Genomic DNA, 17,551 nt, shown 5'->3' with positions numbered 1-17,551 from the left:
ATTAACTTATTTCAACAAGGACAAAGGTACTCAATTGGAGGTGGGTTAAGTGATTTACTTTTATAAATTGACAAAATAAGAAAATCATATGACATGTATTCATAAAAGCCAGCACAGTACAAACAAATGGGAAACACAGTTGATGTAACTGCTATTTGTTCTTAGTCTGTTAACATACTTTTTGGTCATCATTACTAACTGGAAATTTATTCCCTGATCTAATTGCAAACAAGTGCACCTTTCAGATAATGATAGAGCTGATGATAGATTTACAAAGGATAAAATTGTCCTTGTACATCTGTAAAAGAGCTACCCAATTAGTTGTTCTCCAAGCTCTCTCCTGCAGCGAAGCTTTTTTGAGAGAATTATTCCTCATGCTGTGTTATTCTTTTTGTGTGTTTTTCATGAATATGCCTTTTAGTTACCAAATCTTCTATCACTGTTGACTGTTTGTAACATGTACATCATTGTCATTTAACTTTCGCCACTCTGAGAACAATGCCAGTTTTTCCAGCCTCTCCACAAATTATGTAGTTAAATTGTTCAACCTGTAACCATTTTTGTAAATAGGTTATTAAATCATAGCAACTGCTGAACTTCAATTTAATTCACTAGATCAGCAAACTTAGCTGATCCAAACACGTGACAATGATTTGACCAAATACCAAGAATTCCAGCAGTGCAAACGAATATAACTGACTGAAAATTAGATTGTGCAGCATCTATGTTTTTTGTTATACAATAAAATTTTAAAGGAAAAATCACTTGAATGGGAAAATTGTGGAGTTATTGCAAATTCAATAAAGTCTTTGAATTTCCTTTGTGGCTACACACCCAATGTAATGATGCACAGAGAATTCTCGACATGCAGGTGTGTTGAACAGATATCTGGCACTTTCACCAGTTTACAAGACAACAGGCTATTCATTCATAGAAACATAGAAAACATACAGTACAATACAGGCTCTTCAGCCTACAAAGCTGTGCCAAACATGTCCCTACCTTGGAACTACCTAGGCTTTACCCATAGCCCTCTATTTTTCTAAGCTCCACGTAGCCATCCAGGAGTCTCTTAAAAACAGTATTGTTTCCTCCACCACCACCGCTGCCGGCAGCCCATTCCACACACTCATCACTCTCTGCGTAAAAAAACTTACCCCTGACATCTTCACAACATTCAGAGGGATCCTTCACAACATTTACCAGAACTGCTTCACTTACCCAGAGTGGACTTATATGAGTGAGACCAATGCACATTGGTCAGGGTCCCATTAGTCCTCCAAGCTCACCATTCCACTTCCCAAACTCTTCTGTGCCTAATCTCGACTTTGACCACCAATCTACAGTCCGGCAATGTACCCTGACCACACTTACTGTCTTACTACTGCCTCACAACATCCAATTGCCAAGCTCCCATTTGTCGAAATCCTAGGCTTAGGATCCCCACCACCTTAGCAACCAACATTGATTAAGACTCACCTGATTCCCAGAAAACCCTGCATAGTGCACACACGGATCCTGGCCAGATCCTCACTCCTCTCTATCTTCAAAGCTCTCTCCACCAAGCATAAACCCACCCTTTACCTGTATCATATCTTATCAATCGTGTTGTAATGACATGGCCCCCAGAGAAAGACCTTTCACCCACCATGTAATACTGATTCATAGTAATTTCAGGCTACAGATCATGTCTGTTGCTAACAAGTATTCTGGAGGGAAATGTGGACGTAGGTGGAGTTTGCTACCTCTGTCCATATTTTCCACAAGACTCAGGGTCAGCAAGGGGAGATGGTGTGTGTGTTAGGAGAATTAGGCATAAAGGCAAGATTATTGCCTTTGCTATCACTGAAACATTCCTTCCAAAATTACTGCTTCAAAACCATTCTCATGTTTAAACATTGTCATATTTATGCTTTGCTCCCTCTGATGTACAGAGAACAATATCTCTGGTCCTTCCTCATAACACTGAGGAACTAATGAAGAAGGAGATATTTTTATCTCAAGCAAACCAACAAAGCTGAACTATGATAGGTAATACAGACTGCTTGAAGATTGTGTTCAAACACAATATGGCCTTGACATCTACTGATCATTGCTGGAGCCCTGTGCATCACATAAGTGCAGCCACTGGTCCAATGGGAAGTTTATGAACTGACCAATCCCTGCTGCCAAGGAGAAATAGAGGAAGCAATACTCCTCTCTGTGTAAAGAGCATTAGTGATGACCCCAATCGAGCAGTGTTTTGCAAAATGAAATAAAGTGCAGCTGTTGATGAAAAACACAAAACTTCAGTTCTTGGAAGTCTGAAATAAAATAAAAAAATATTTTTATGAAAGAAGTTTGACCAGTTTCCCTTTCTCTTGGCGAAGAAGGATCTTGGCATTCTGGCCTTCCTTGGTCAAGGCATTTGGTATAGGAATTCGGATGTTATGTTGTACAACACATTGGTGAGGGCACACCTGGAATATCGTGTACAGTTTTGGTTACCCTGTTATAGGAAAGATGACATTAAGCTGGAAAGCATGCAAACAAGATTTATGAGACTGTTGCCAGGATTGAGGTCTGAGTTATAGGGAGAGGCTGGGCAGGCTAGGATGTTTTCCTTGGAGCGTAGGGTGAATTGGGATGAAGGGTCTGTTTCCACACTGTACACCTGTATGACTCTAAACTCCCTGATTTGCTAAGTGTTTACAGCATTTTCTCTTTCTTTTCAAACTTCAGATATCACTGTTTGGAATGACCTTCAGGTTAAGAAAAGCATAATGGTAGCCTTGATGTCTTCATACTATGTAATCAAGTTGTGCTTTGCACTATATGAGAAATAGATGTCACCACTACCTAAGTAAATATCCTTTTGACATTGTTCCTTGAGGAGTTTGTGGTAAGAAATATAGCTTCAGCTCCCTGTCCTTCTCCATCCCATGCATTCCCAAGATGCCCATCTAGGCTAGTCTGATTTATCTAAGTTTTCCCATCTCCCTCTAAACCATTCCTATCCATGCAACTGTCCAACTTCTTTGAAATGTTATAACTGTATCTGTCTCCATCACCTCCACTGTCAAGTGTCCAAACGTCCCTCTCCCCCCCCCCCCCCCCCCCAGTTAAGACTTGCTTTTTTGTGTGTTGTCCTCACTGGAAATGTTTTACATTTCTATGAATTACAGACAAAAGTCATAGAATTATACAATACAGAATCTTGTCCTTTCAGTCTAACCAGGATGCCTATTTATGCTAATCCCATTTACCTGCATTAGGCCTGTGACCCTCTACATGTTTCCTATCCAAACCTCTATCCAAATGCCTTTAAATGTCTACTGGCAGCTCACTTCAAATAATCGACTCCTCGTGAAAACCTATCCTTCAGATCTTCTTGAAATTTTACTTCCACCTTGATCTCAAGTTCTAGAGTCCTCTACCTTGATATAAAGAACTCCAATTATCTATCCACCTGAACTTTATAAACCTTTAAAAAGGCTCCCCACTTGCTCCAGTATACCCAGTCTATTCAATCTCCCTTTACAACTGCAGACCTCCATTCCAGGCAACATCCTGGCAAATCTCCTCTGCACTCTCTCTGTTGCTACCACATCCTTCCTGTAGTTCGAGGAACAGAACTGAACACAACTTTCCAAATGTAATCTTACACTCGATGCCTTGGCCTATGAAGGAAAGTATACCAAATACCTTCTTCATTACCCTGCGATTTTTTAAATAAGATATGGATTGTATCAATGGTCCTGAGGTCCCTGCCATTTGCTCCATATATGCTGAATTCGATGATGATTGGTTTTTACAAGGAAGCCTCTATTACAATGTACTTTCTCAGGGCGTTAACTCCGTATGAGCTGATGCTAGATTTGTGCTACAATCTGAGCATCTAATTTTTTATCAGCTTAGACTCATGTTGGTCTTTATCCACTTGCAGGACAGCATAGTTCTGACATGCAACAACTCAATGACATCTCCAATTGACCTGCACGGGTTACAGCATGCTCAGTATTCTAAATATAAAGTGTGTGAATACTTGATGAGACAAACTTGATATGAGTTATTAAGCCATTTTATTTCCCATTGGATAAACATTCATATCAGGTATGAACATATTCACACATTTCAATGAAAAGAATTAAAGTGGTAATACCAAGATATTAATTGTGCTGTGCTGAACTACCTCTGTAGAACATCTTGCTTAACTTTAATGATATCTTTTTTTTTCTATATCCTAATCCTCACAGATCTTTTCTCTGCTGTTTAGCGCTCTAGGATCTTTTCTCGATTTTTGAGTTGGAATTGTAAATAGTCTATTATTGTCACATGTACCAAGATACAGTGAAAAGTTTGATAGCACACTGTTCCTACAGATCAAGTCATTTGCACACAACATTGAGGAATTTTCCATGTTTTCATTCAGCCTATAGGTCTGTGCTGGCTAACAGAACGATCCAATTCCCTTACCTATAATTTATTCTCCACAGACTCATATCAAGCTCCACCCACCCAGATTCTACTAACATTCACACACCAAGGCAATTTGAAGTAGACAGTTAACCTATCAACCTACAAGTTCTTGGGATGTGAAAGGGAACCCAAGCACCCGCAGGACACCCATATATTGAGAGGGAAAATGTGCAGACTCCACACACATTTGAGGTCAGTATCAAACTTACTGTGGGTGGCTGTAATTGTGAAGCAGCAGCTCTCCAGCTTTGCCACTGATTAAAGGGTTTCCCAGCAAGTATGAAGCACCCTTTCTAAACATCTGCCCGAGGATATAATTGGGAAATAGTTGAAACTTAAGTATAAAATGCCAAACTTCAATTTTGCTTGAAATAAAATATACTAATAAATGTAAATTATATTTTCTTTCTTTTCATAGAAAAAATATTGAATATATGGGTTTACTTAGCTTAGATTGGGTGTTATTTGACCAGCCTTTACTACAAGGCACATCAACCTCATAGATGCCATTCGGGTTGTGAAACAAAAATGACATTTGGCATGGCAGATTCTTGTTGGTGGAAAATAACTTTTTGAAACACGTTACTTTGCAAAGCACTGATTAAGAGATTGATTAAGAGAAGAAATTGTGAAGCCCCTTAAAGAAATATTTGCTTCATAATTAGGCAAAGTTCCCCAAAGAATGGAAAATGGCTAATGTTGTTCCATTGTTTAGCAAGGACAAGCCAGGGAACTACAGGCTAACCAGCTGATATCAGTGGTGGGGAAGTTCCTGGAGGGAATTCTGAGAAACAGGAACTACCAGTATTTGGACAGGTAGAACTTAATTAGGAGTCAGCATGCCTTTGCACGTGGGAAGTTGTGCTTGATGAACATTAGTGTTTTGAAGAGGTCACCCTAAAGGTAGATGAGGATAGGACAGTGGAAGTTGGCTATTTGGACTTTAGTGAAGCCTTTGACAATATTCAACTTGAAAGGCTGGTCTAGAAGAGTCTCCATATCATGGAAACCAGGTGGAACTAGTTAGGTGGATTCATAACTGGTTTGGAGGTAGGAAACAGGGTGATAGATGTAGGTTGTTTGTCAGATTGATGACTTGTGACTAGTGGTGTGGCACAGGGATCAGTGTTAGATTCTTGTCATTCAATATTAATATAACAAATTTGGATGGAAATCCACAAAAAGCTTGATCAGTAAATTTGAGGACGACATGAAATTAGGAGGTGGTGTTGATAGCAAAGAAGGATGTCGCAGATCACAGGGGGATCTTAATCAAACAGGGAAGGGTGCCGAGGAATGGGAATTGGATTTCAATACAAACAAGTGCGAGGTGATGCATTTTAGAAAGTGAAACCAGCAGGGGTCTTATACTGTGAATGGCAGGATACGAAGGAGTGTAATGGTACAGAAGGATCTAGAAGTACAAGACTGTTGAAAGCTGCATCACAGGTAGACAGGGTGGTGAAAAAAGGTGTTTAGCATGCTGGCCTACATCAATCAGCGCAATGAGTATAGGAGTTGGGATATATGTTGCATTTGTACAAGTTGCTGGGTGAGGCCACACTTGTCAAATACCATGTACAGTTTTGGTCACCTTGTTATAGGAAGGACATGGTTAAACAGGAAGAAGTACAAAAAGATTTACGAAAATCTTGCCAGGATTTGAGGGCCTGGGTGAAAGGGGAGAGGTTGGCCAGGCCAAGTCTTTATTCCTTGAGATGTAGGAGAATGAGGGGTGACCTTATAGAAGTGTTTAAAATTATGAAAGGCATAGATAAGGTGGATGGTAATAGTCCCTTTCCCTGAGTAGGGGAGTGCAGTGCTAGGAGGCATAGGTTTAGGAAGAGAGGGCGAAGATTTAAAAAGGGCCTAAAGTGCCAGAGGGTGGTGAGTATATGGAAAGATCTGCTAGAGGAAGTGGTTGAGACAAGTACAATAGTGTCACTTAAGAAGCACTTAGATAGGTACATGGAACGGTGGAGCTTATGGGGATATGGAATGAGTACAGGAAACTGGGACTAGCTGAGCGGACACTGTAGATGGTATAGATGTGTTGGGCTGAGGACCTGCATCTATGCTGTATCACTTTCTGACTCCATAACATGTACAAACGTACATTTAAGGTTTGGATATAATCACTTTAGGTGCAGCTTGAAAGCTGCACAATTACTGGTATGGGATAGGAAAATATCAGCTAGGGATTTAAGGAATGGTGACTCCTCTGCATCTAACTTGCTAAACTTGGTTGTATATTTCTTTGTTTTATCAACTGTAAAGTCATATGAAATCCCTAAACAATACATCCCTTTTAATGTTGCACTAATTTGGCACACAACAGAACTTCAGGTTTAAAAAGCATTTTTGCTATAACGTTCAAATTTTAACTTGAAAATATAGATATATTGGAAAGAGAAACTGTTTAAAAACTTTTAAGTCTTTTTATGTTGTCTTCTGATTAATTTTTTTTTATCCTTCTTTACTGAAAGTGCATCACTGCATGTACTTGTGATGCTGACAGTTTCTATGCTTCCAACTCTGTCTGACAGTGTACCAGGAACCAATTCTTGTAAGTCAAAGATGGAGAAGTCATTGGCCTTCTTCTCAATGGACTGAGGCAGTGATCTTGGTTCTGCAACAATGGTCTGTTGCTTAGGCAGTGTATTGGATTTCACAGGCTTAGCTTTAGGCCTCTGTTCCTCCTCATTCTCCCCATTCATACAGCTGACACATAGAAGCTCTCGAATGCATGATGAACTATAACACAAACAAGGAGAAGGGGCAGAAATAAAAGAAAATCAAAATGATACTGAAGAAAAAAAATGCAACTAAACATAAGATTAATGAAGGGGAAGAAATATATTATACAAATGGTTAATAAAATGAATGAAAAACATGCTACTCTACATCTAAGATGAATATAACAAAATCAAAACTTGGACGACTGAACATCATTTTGTAAGGCCCAAAAGCCTTTATTTGATATGTCACCCAAAATAATCAGATACCATGAGCAAAATGATGTTTATATTAGCATATTACACAACTTCCAAAAGGAATGGATGGGGTTAATACAAAAATGTATTATTTTGCAGTGTAGCATGCACAAGATGTTAGCAGTCACGCTGATGTGTGCAATGAGCTGCAACTGAATTGCAAGTATTTATCATTTTATCAGCTGAGACAGGAGAATATTCTCACCTCATGCCATGCAGGAGACCTGTGATCTACAACTTAAGGGTTGTTAATGCTCATGTCAATTGTTTCATTTCTCATCATAAATACATAATTATGTGGGCTATCAGGACCCCATACTTTCTATTATACACATAATACATACTCCATATATGTTTAAATCCCATTAACAGACATGCCCCTATCTCATTACAGATAGTGGATTCTGGTTAATTGGCACATTGGGACCAAAACTTTTTGGCTCAATTAATTAAGCTGCTCCCCCAATTATCTGATGTTTCATGAAAATAGTTAAAAAGGTATAAAAAAGCCAAACTGCCATTTAAATGAGTAACATTTATGCACTTAAATGAAATATAGAACAAATTAGAACACTACCAATATTACTACAGTACTATAAAACTGTATTAGTTTGTAATAACTATTCATGGAGGAATTCATCAAAGTGTACCCTGGCATAATACTTGATTGGTAAACTATCCATTCTTAGCCCCTTAAAGCATTGAGATTTAACACTTTTTAACACCAACAATTGCTTTTCACCAGTTCTTGACACATTTGAACAACACAACACAGTTATACAATCCATTGCATTTTTTCAATATGGTGATGTTGCATGTTTGCAGCAAAAGGAAGCATCCGGTGTGGCATAAGCAAGGCCTGTTTTCTCAACCTTGTATATATCAACTGCACAAAATTTTTGAAGTGAGTGGGAGAGTTTAGTAGATTTCCATGTTTCTGCACTTAACAGCATCAGCACTAACTTTCTTGTCATGTGTTTTCTTGAATTTAATGTGGTGCCTGTATTTCCTTCAAGGCAGCCAACCATCTGTTGCTTTAAATATTCATGGCACAGCTTCTTAGCTCGCTCCTCTTGTTTTTTTTAAACATTGGTCCACTGACACACAACCTTGTTCAGTTATAATGGAAAACCATTGTGTTTGGGATATTCCCTGTTATCCCTCACGCAATGCCCATTCTTTTTGCAGTTTAACTTACAAATTGTAAGCATGAAATTGTAGATTTTGGCATCCTAGTTATCTCTGCATCTGGCGATGTTTGGTCCAGTAGGGTGATTCTTTGGGCTAGCGTCAAATCTTTTTGTGGCAAGGGTCTCAAAAAAATTTTCAGAGTCAAAATAAATAAAACAAAATGATCAAAAATCACTGCATTTTGAATTGATGTACATCCGCCCAAACGGATAGAATAGCAGAAGTACACTGAATCGATGCAAATGTTTGCTCTAAACACAGTGTCGTGCCTAACAGCCACACAAGTGCACATTGCTGACAGTCTCCTGTCCTGATTCAGCAGTATAGTGTCCCAAATAAACAAATGGAATCCTGGCTATTTTCCCAGTTGCTTTTTTTTCTCCTGAAGAGGTGTCCCAAATAAGTGGCTGCCCTATTAACTGGAATCCACTGTTTATGCTTAATTCTCATTAACAGACATTCCTCGATCTCACTGCATATACATATATGCTTAATACTTATTAATAGATATTCCACTATTTCATAAATCTTAAGCTTAATCCTTATTTCATTACATATCATCACAATTTTTCCTTATTTTTCTTAAAATCCATTATTTCCTGATTGGTAGGAAATCACCATGACCCTTCTATAAAGCATCTTCGTACGGTTTGTGGCACGATAATCAGCTGATCCCCACTAATTGCTCAAACTTGACATATAGCTGTTTTGACACACAATCTATTCTTAATTGTCTCAGGCTTCCTCCTCTACTAGTTCCCTTGATCAATGTATTCTTGTCCTTTCACTTTCTATTTTTAAAGTTGTTACCAGATAACACATTTCTGGATTTAATATAAAGGCTTCTATTCAATTGTGGGAATAGGTGAGTCCTGGGCTGGATATCCCGCTCACTTAAGGAAGGTGAAGTGTCTTCCATAGTGTCTCCTTTCCAGGTAGAGTGATCACTGCAGACCACTGTTTGGCTAGCCATGCAGGAGGTCACTTACATATGATGTTCCTGTTCTTACTGGGTTTGCTATGCCATGGTGTGACCGAGCGTCCAGTGGTATAACTAGGCAGGCAGGCTGGGCTCATCAGCCTTGGTTGGCAGCCAACTGAGGAGGACAACTCTGATTCCAAACCTGGGTAGATGGGACTCGTTAGCCTTGCCAGACAGTCTGTCTAGGAGAAGATAAGCTCCGAAACTCATCCTACAGCCTTGCAGTCACCGCAGTCATCACAGCTCAGCCAAAAGAGCGGAATCAGTCTGCGCACACTGATCCTCACTATAAACCTATGCAGAGCAGGCAGGAAAAAAAGTTCTACAGCAATAGAGTTCCCTCCTGATCTTCACAAGCAAAGAACCAGTCATCATCCAATTGTGTCCTAATAACCACAATTACTTTTTGTGTGTGTAGCTAATCAAGTGATGCTCCTATACCATTCTCTTGTTGAAAAGTTTGCATGATTGACTGTTGATTTAATTTATTTGAAGTGATGATCAACATAGAACTGCACCCCACTTATTAAGTTTGAACTTTTGCATTGATGAAGCAGAGGCGACACTGTAAACATAGTGAGAGATGACTCAAAGTAAGTTTAGCAAGGTCTTATCAATGGAAAAAGGCAAAACACCACGTCATTTGCCAGGTGTATGCTGATGATACTTAACCAACCACTGTCTCTCCTGCACCACACTTCTATTACTGAGCAGAAAATCCTTACAATTTACAGTTGGAAGGACTGAAGCCATGGCCCTTGAACCCACTACACTTTTTTGCTTGACTGTAGAGACACCCCCTCAACAGAATATTGTGAATAGGTCTGGCAGCTTTGCCCAATAGCCCACTGAGGCTGGTCTGATGCCCAATGGGATCACAGCTGATCTTCTACCTCATCTATTCTTCAGATCAGTCCTAACCTTTGATTCCTCCAGTGTGCATCCATTTATCAGTCTTATTCTTAAATATCCTCTATAACTAATTATCCACATCCCTCTGTGGCAGAGAGATCCAAATGTTTACACTCTGTGTATGCAGATTTTTATTATTTCTGTTCTAAATGGCTGAATGGATCTTGAGAAATTTACCATAGACTTGGACCTTCCCACTGGATGAAATAGCCTCTCAGATTCTCCAACGTTTAAATAAAATCACCTCCTATTCTGTTTCAATGAGGTGATATGTCATTCTTTTGAACTTTTAAGATTATTCAATTCAATTCATTCATGTCTTAACAGTGCCTCTAGTATCAGGATTTAATTTAGTCAGACCACACCATACCACTTCCAGGGTCTACTTCGCACATAATGAGACAAAAACTCAACTGAACTAAATCTCACCGAAGTGTACTGTTGTACTCAAACACCTTGCTATAATGAGAAATGCACTGTTTACTTTTTTGAAGGAAGGTCACTGAGACGTTGAGAACCAGGGAGAGATAGTGAATTGGATTCATAATTGGCTCATTGGTAGGAAGCTGAGGGTGATGGCGGAGAGTCGTTTGTCAGACCGCAGGCCTGTGTCTACTGATGTGCCACAGGAATTAGTGCTGGGATCTTTGTTGTTTGTGACATATAAACAACTTGCATGTGAATGTACAATGTGATGATACTGAAATAAGTGGTGTTGCAGACAGTGTAAAAAGTTATGAAATATATTATTAGGGAACTTTGATTAGCTAGGTGTGTGGGCTAAGGATTGGCACATGACTTTCAGTTCAGATAAATGTGAGGTGTTTTATTTTGGGAGATCAAACCAGTGTAGGAACTGCACAGTGTATGATGGGGTCCTAGAGAGTGTTATGGAACAGAGAGGTGAGGGAGTGCAAGTCCATAATTCAGTGAAAGTGGTTCATAGGTAAGTAGAGTGGTGAAGAAGGCATTTGGCATGCTGGCCTTCATCAGTCAGGGCACTGAGATTTAGAGTTGGGAAGTTACATTACAAATATATAAGATATTGGATTATTGTGTACCGTTTTGGTCAACTGGGAAGAATTACTAAATTAGAAAGGGTGCAGAAAAGATTTACCAGGATGTTGCCTGAACTTGAGGGCCTAAGTTACAAGGAGAGGTTGCACAGATTAGGACTTTATTCCCTGCAATGTCAGAGATTGAGGGGTGATCTGATAGAGGCATATAAAATTATGAGGGCCAAGAAAGTGTGAAAGTACATAAACACAAGAAAGCTTACAGATGCTGTAAATCCAAAGCAGCACACACAAAATATTGGAGGAACTCAGCAGGTCAGGCTGCATCTTCGGAGATGAATAAACAGTCAACATTTCGGGCTGAGATCCTTCTTCAGGACTGAGAAGGAAGGGGTAAGATGTCAGAATAAAAAGGTGGGGGCAGGGGAAGGAGGCTAGCTGAAAGGTGATAGGTGAAGCCAAGAGGGCGGGAAAGGTCAAGGGCTGGAGGGGAAGGAATCTGATAGGAGGAGAGTAGACCATAGGAGAAAGAGAAGGAGCAGAGGACCCAGAGGGAAGTAAGTGAGAACAGGTAAAAGGTCAGAGTGGTGAATGGGGGGAGGTGATTATTTCACCGGAAGGAGAAACTGATATTCATGGCATTAGGTTGGAGGCTGTCCAGACAGAATATAAGGTGTTGCTCCTCCACCCTGAGGGTCTACATTAGTGAGACCCATCATAAGCTGGGGGACAACTTCTTCAAGCACCCCCGCTCCATCTGCCACAAGTGGAACTTCCTGTTGGCCAAACATTTTAACTCCCATTCCCATAATAACATGTTGATCCATGGCCTCCTCTTGTGCCAGGTGGAGCAGAGGTGCTCAAAGAAGTGGTCCCCAATTTACAACGGGTCTCACCAATGTAGAGGAGGCCACATTGTAAGCACTGGACACAATAGATGACCCTAGCAGATTCACATGTGAAGTCTTGCTTCACCTGGAAGGACTGTTTGGGGTCCTGAATGGAGGTGGTAGGAGGAGTATGGGCAGGTGTAGCATAGGTTTAAGTTCAGAGGTGAGAGATTAACAGGTACATCAGGAGCAGCTTCTTCATACAAAGGGTGCTATGTATTTGGAATGAGCTGCCAGAAATAGTGATTGAGACGGGCACATTAACAAAATTTAAAAGCCATCTACATAAGTATGTGAATAGGAGGGGTTTAGAGGGCTATGGACTAGACTTGGGTAGATGGGACTAGATCAATGGGCAACACAATGGAGGAACTCAGCTGGCCAGGCAGCATCTATGGAAAACAGTACAGTCGATGTTTTGGGCTGAGACCCTTCAACAGGACTCAGATGGCATGGACAAGTTCGGCTGAAGGGCCTTTTCCAAGTTGTATGGCTCCATGATTTTGTACTGAATTTGCTTCTCTCTTCAGACACTGGCTGACCTATCCAATGCATCACGGCAACTATGGCTAAGACTGCCAGAAATTAAAGTTGTGGACACAGCTCAGCTGTTCAACATCCAGAGGAAATGATGAGGCTTTCACTTGACGCAGATACTCCCTCTCAGGCCCTTGTTGGCATGCTGCTAACATAAGTTAACACTTTTGAACATGACCTTTGTGCACTAGCAGAATAAATAGAGTGCTTAATATCCCAACCACAGGGCAAGATCTGACAGCATACCCAGAAAAGGCCAGGATATTTCCCCCTTCTGTGTGTAAGGCCAGGATATTTTCCCCCTCCTGTGTGTAAGGCCACGATATTTTCCACCTTCTGTGTGTACGGCCAGGATATTTCCCCCCTTCTGTGTGTAAGGCCAGGATATTTTCCCCCTTCTGTGTGTAAGGCCAGAATATTTTCCCCCTTCTGTGTGTAAGGACACCTTACCAGCATAGTGAGACTATGTAGGACTCCGGAAAGTATGGCAGGGTTTTCCTAACTGATTCAGGCAACAGTATCCTCCCTTGAACATCTTGATAGTACTCTGAATAATGCTCCCTATTAATGCTCGTGATTACACTGTGTAGTCTGAACTGAGTCGAAGAGTCTCCCTTAATTCTCTGCAAAGTAAAGATCAAGGTATTACCTCACAATGAAACACTCATTGGCTTTTCCTGGATGTAGTGTGTTGACCACAAGGATAGACTGGTTGTTGTTAATGCCATGTTATTCAGACCACAATGTAATATTCTAATAGATGAAAAAGATATCATGTTGAGTCTAGAGCAACACATAAGAACAGTCTATTACTCCCCAAATGTTTGGAAAGCTTGTGAACCTGCAAACACTCTCCATTCCAGTGTAAAAGAGATGAATCTGCCCACCTTTATTAAAGAGGATGCATGAGTCAGCTACAAACTGCCACACATATCAGATATAGTGAGGCAAAGGGCCTGTTTCTGTGCAGCACTGTTCTATTACCCATTGTTGTCTGTGTTGATCTGGAGGTTAAGATCTCAGCTGAGATAATAACCCTAACCATCATAAGCCCAGGTCCATTTGCTGAAACTCAGTCAACAGAAGATTATATATGCAGTGGTCTTCAGACATTTGTAAGTAGGACTTAATCCTGTTAGATGCTTATGAATTGGTCCCTACTAACTCCAGATTCCGAGCCTCCTCACTCCCAGCCCTTCACTGTGCACTCTCTATCCTAAGATCCACAAGCAGAACTGTCCAGGTGGAGCCATTTCTTCCGACTGATCTTGACCCACTGAACTTATTCTTTCTAGACTAGACTCCATTCTTTTGCTCCTGTTCTTTCCACTTACATTCATGATATTCTTTGTTACTTTAACAGCTTCCAAGTTCTAATCCCAATCAGCTCATGTAAACACTTGCAGCCAATCCCTCTGTATCTCCATCTCATCCTGAAATGTCTCAAACTGTAAAAGTCCTAGAGCTTTTTGCTTCATACTTGAACAGAGGCTCAATTGATCCCCTCCACCATCTGGTTTAACTTGTGCAACTTTACTCACTTCCTTCAAATCAAAGAGATGCCTAGGATTACTCACATGGGATCAGGCCATACCTATCAGGTTGTGGGAAATGTGAAACAGTTCTTGTTAAAGGCTCCTCAGATCAATTTTTTTTGCCTAATGACCTCATTGATGTTGCTTCCTGCATTCACACACAACTCTTGTTTGTCAAAAAAAACATACCCTTTTCTGCCATTTTCAACTTTGATCCAAATAAAATTGTAAGACATAGGAGCAGAATTTGGCCACGGCCTGCCCACCAAGTCTGCTTTGCCATTTCATCATGGCTGATTTATTATCCCTCTCAACTTCATTCTCCTGCCTTCTCCCTGTAACCTTTGATGCCCTGACTAACCAAGAACCTTACAACCTCTGCTTTAAGTATACTCATTAACTTGGTCTCCATAGCTGTGTGTGGCAATGAATTTCACAAATTCACCACCACCTGGTTGAAAAAATTCTTTCTCCTCTCTGTTCTAAATGGATATCCCAGTATTCTGAGATTGTGTCCTCTGGTCCTAGAATCACCTATTATAGGAAACATCCTCTTCACATCTATTCTATCTATTCAATAGGTTTCAAAGAGATTCCCCCCTCATTCTTCTAAACTCCATTGAGTACAGGCCCAGAGCTATCAAACACACCTCATGCATTAACCTTTTCATTCCTGGGATCATTCTCATGAACTTCCTCTGGATCTCTCCAATGCCAGCATAGTTTTTCTTAGATAAGGGGCCCAAAACTGCTCATAATACTTCAAGTTTGGTCTGACCAATGCCTTATAAAGCCTCAGCATCACATCCTTGCTCTTATATTCTAGTCCTCTCAAAATGAATGATACCATGACACTTGTCTTTCTTACCACTGATTCAACCTGCAAGTTAATCTTTAGGGAATCCTGCACAAGGACTCCCAAGTCCTTTTGTACCTTGGAGTTTTCCATTTTCTCCCCATTTAGAAAATAGTCTACACCTTTATTCCTTCTACCAAAGTACATGAACATTCACTTTCCCTACACTATATTCTATCTGCCACTTCTTTGCTCATTCTCCCAACTTGTTCAAGTCCTTCTGCAGACTCCTTGCTCCTCAACACTACCTGCCCTCCACCTTTGCATCAGCTGCAAATGGCTACAAAGCTATTAATTCTGTTATCCAAATCATTGACATATAATGTGAAAAGAAGCGGTCACAATACTGACTCCCATGGAATGATGCTTGTCACTGGCAGTCAACCAGAAAAGGCCCCCTTTATTCCAACTCTTTGCCTTCTGCCAATCAGTCAATCTTCTATCCATGCTAATATCTTTTATCTAATACCATGGCCTGTTGTCTTGTTAAGCAGTCTTATGTGCAGCACCTTGTCAAAGGCCTTCTGAAAATCCAAGTAAACAATATCCACTGACTCTCCTTTGTTTATCCTGCCTGTTATTTCCTTATGAATACCAATAGACTTATCAGGCAGGAATTTTCCTTAAGGAAACCATGCTGGTTTTATCATGTGCCTCCAAGTACCCTGAAACCTCATCCTTAATAATGGACTCCAACATCTTCCCAACCACTAAAGTCAAGCTAACTGGCCTATCATTTCCTTTCTTCAGCTTTCCTCTCTTGTTAAATTTTGTAGTCATCTGGAACCATTCCAGAATCTAGTGATTCTTGATAGATCATTACTAATGCCCCCACAATCTCTTCAGCTACTTCTTTCAGAACCCTGGGCTATAGTCCAAGGAGAGGTGAAGTATCTATCTTCAGACCTTTCAACTTCCCAAGCACCTTCTCCTTTGTAATAGCAACTACACTCACTTCTGTCCCCTGACACTCTCAAATGTGTGGCATACTGCTAGCATCTTCCACAGTGAACACTGACGCAAAATACTTACTTAGTCTGCCATTTCTTTGTCCCCCCCATTACTACCTCTCCACAATCATTTTCCAGTGGTCCAATATTCATTCTCATCTCTCTTTTACTCTTTATACATCTCAAAAAAACTTTGGCATCCTCTTTTGGTGTTTTTGGCTAGCTGACCTTCATATTTCATCTTTTCTCCTTAAGGGTTTGTTTTAGTTGCCTTCTGTTGTTTTTTTTTAAGCGTCCTAATCCCCTAACTTCCTAATCATTTTGGCTATATGTTCTCTCTTTTGCTTTTATACTGTATTTGGCCTCCCTTGTCACACACGGTTGCCTCAACCTCCCTTTAGAATACTTCTTTATCTTTGAGATGTATCTATCATGTGCCTTTCAAATTTTCCTGACAACCTCCAGCCATTGCTGTTCTGCTGTCATCCCTGCTAGTGTCCTCTTCCAATCAACTTTGGCCAGCTCCTCTCTCATGCCTCTGTAATTCCCTTTACTCCACTGTAATAGTGTAGTATCTCATTCTTCTTTTCTTGACTATTTCCATCTCAAGGAATGTGACCAATATCACTACAAACCCACAGAAGGTCTAAGCTAACTTGACAACAGCCCACCCCTTTATGACCATTTCCACCCTGCTTCCTGGTTTTCAAGCTCTGTAGACTTTGTTCTGATGATGAGACCTCCATACCAATTCTTCTGACTTCTCTTTCCTTAACTGTGGGTCCCCTTCTAGACAAAGCTCCTATCCTCACCTCATTTCCTACACCCTTACAGAAACAAGCATAGTTTGTTTTTTCTCTTCACTTTTCTCCCCTTCAGCCTTCACATTCCATGCATCATTTCTGTAATATCTGCCACTAACAATGACATTCCACCAACAGACACATTTTCCCTTCCCCTTGCCTTTTGGCATTCTGAAATGACCATATACTTTATGACTCTCTGGTCTGTTCTTCTAGTGCCAGTTTTCTGGTGTCCCAACTAACTCATATGCACCATGGATGTTCAATCCCTCCACACTTCCACCTCATATCAGGATAGCCCTTGAGTTTTTGTTTCTTTCCTGGACATAGGCCCAATCAGTACCCCTGATCCACCTGCCTAAACCCATTCTTACGTTGAATAACACTCAAATCCCACTATAGCACTTTCCTTGGAATTACAGTCAATG

At 40.5% G+C, this 17,551-nt stretch overlaps 1 protein-coding gene across 7 annotated transcripts in view; it reads right to left on the bottom strand.

The window, feature by feature from the left end:
* Positions 1–17,551, bottom strand: part of rims1a (regulating synaptic membrane exocytosis 1a) — a 549,448-nt gene that overhangs the window by 75,954 nt on the left and 455,943 nt on the right. The window lies entirely within an intron of this gene.

The sequence above is a fragment of the Hemitrygon akajei genome, chromosome 9, assembly GCF_048418815.1.
Source record: "Hemitrygon akajei chromosome 9, sHemAka1.3, whole genome shotgun sequence".
NCBI classification, from domain to species: domain Eukaryota; kingdom Metazoa; phylum Chordata; class Chondrichthyes; order Myliobatiformes; family Dasyatidae; genus Hemitrygon; species Hemitrygon akajei.
Note: the sequence above shows the minus strand (reverse complement) of the source record. Positions and strands in the feature narration are given on the sequence as shown.